At 32.6% G+C, this 1383-nt stretch overlaps 1 protein-coding gene across 1 annotated transcript in view; it reads left to right on the plus strand.

The window, feature by feature from the left end:
• The first annotated feature begins 451 nt into the window (after positions 1–451).
• Positions 452–1383, plus strand: part of LOC145291482 (uncharacterized) — an 848143-nt gene continuing 847211 nt past the window's right edge. Inside the window, exon 1 of the mRNA XM_080137367.1 lies at positions 452–588. The gene's annotated coding sequence lies outside the window, so the exon portion shown is untranslated. The remainder of the gene's footprint in view (positions 589–1383) is intronic.

Genomic DNA, 1383 nt, shown 5'->3' on the forward strand with positions numbered 1-1383 from the left:
CCTATTCATGTACATGAATAATTACACAAACGCAGACACAGTTTCATCTCGTACTGACTACATACATGTTCAATATATATATATATATATATATATATATAAATATATATATATATATATATATATATATATATATATATATATATATATAGATAGATAGATAGATAGATAGATAGATAGATAGATAGATAGTGTGGACGCACATGTTCGTTAGATTCAGCCAGTGAAAAGAAAAAGAGAATAGCGAGGCGTCACTATGTATTTAAGACGTGTATAATGAAATGTATTCTTTGGCAAGCACGATTGCTTTCACTTTCTCTATCTCTTTATCTAACCCCTCCCCCACCTCGCTCCTCTCTCTCCCCCTTCCTCTCCCTCTAGTTTCTATATTCTCTCTTTCTCCCTCCCTCTAGACTCTTGTCTCCCCTCTCACCCCTCCCCCTCTGTTTTTATTCCATTCTTTGGTGTCATTTCGGACGTGCTGCCTTAACATTTTTGCTTTTTCAATATTTGGGAAAACTCTACGACGGAACAAGAGATAATTAAACACAGTGAAAACCACCGAACAAATAGGCACCTTTAAAATTGGTAGGTATTTATTATATACTAAAATATACATATGCTCTTACCCACATCAATTTTTTTTTATTTTATTTCTGTTTATTTATTTGTTTTCGCAAGCCCGTGTGTGTTTGTTCTAACACCTTTTTCAACGATATTTATTTATTTTTGTTTGTCCCCCCTCCCTCCCTCCCTCTCTCTCTCTCTCTCTCTCTCTCTCTCTCTCTCTCTCTCTCTCTCTCTCTCTCTCTCTCTCAGAGATAGCAATCTTTTTTTCTTCTTTTTGCATGTGTAAGAAGTTAAAAAGAAGCAATGTAAATAATAGGGTAAGGCGACTGCTCATCCCGTGATCATTTTATTCTACTTATTTTTCAATCAATGTTCATTATTAATCTTTTTTTCAAACATTGAATAATCGATTTTTTTCTCAACCTCAAACAAAATGAGATTTTTAAAAAATGGTTCTTTTTCAGTTTGTTGAAATAATAACGTTATTATTTAGAAAGTCATTCTTAACATAAAGATGGGGAGCTTTTAACTATTCTGCACTTTCACCTAACGATTTAATAAACAATAATATCGTAAAAATCGAATTCAACTTGAACATCCCACCTAAAAAAAACATATCAGATCGGCAAACTGCACAATGCACAACTGCCAAAAAGAAGTGTGTTCTTTTTATTCAACATTTTTAAAAATCTTTCTTTTATTCTTTTTAATTACAATCGAATGAAGACAACACACTTGCACACCCAAAGTGCTCAATATCATTTTAGACAGGACTTTATAACAATAATAAGCAATTGCTGTTGTCACTTTACT

Source organism: Euprymna scolopes, chromosome 2 (assembly GCF_053919585.1).
Source record: "Euprymna scolopes isolate OS-2025 chromosome 2, ASM5391958v1, whole genome shotgun sequence".
In the NCBI taxonomy this organism is placed as follows: Eukaryota; Metazoa; Mollusca; class Cephalopoda; order Sepiida; family Sepiolidae; genus Euprymna; species Euprymna scolopes.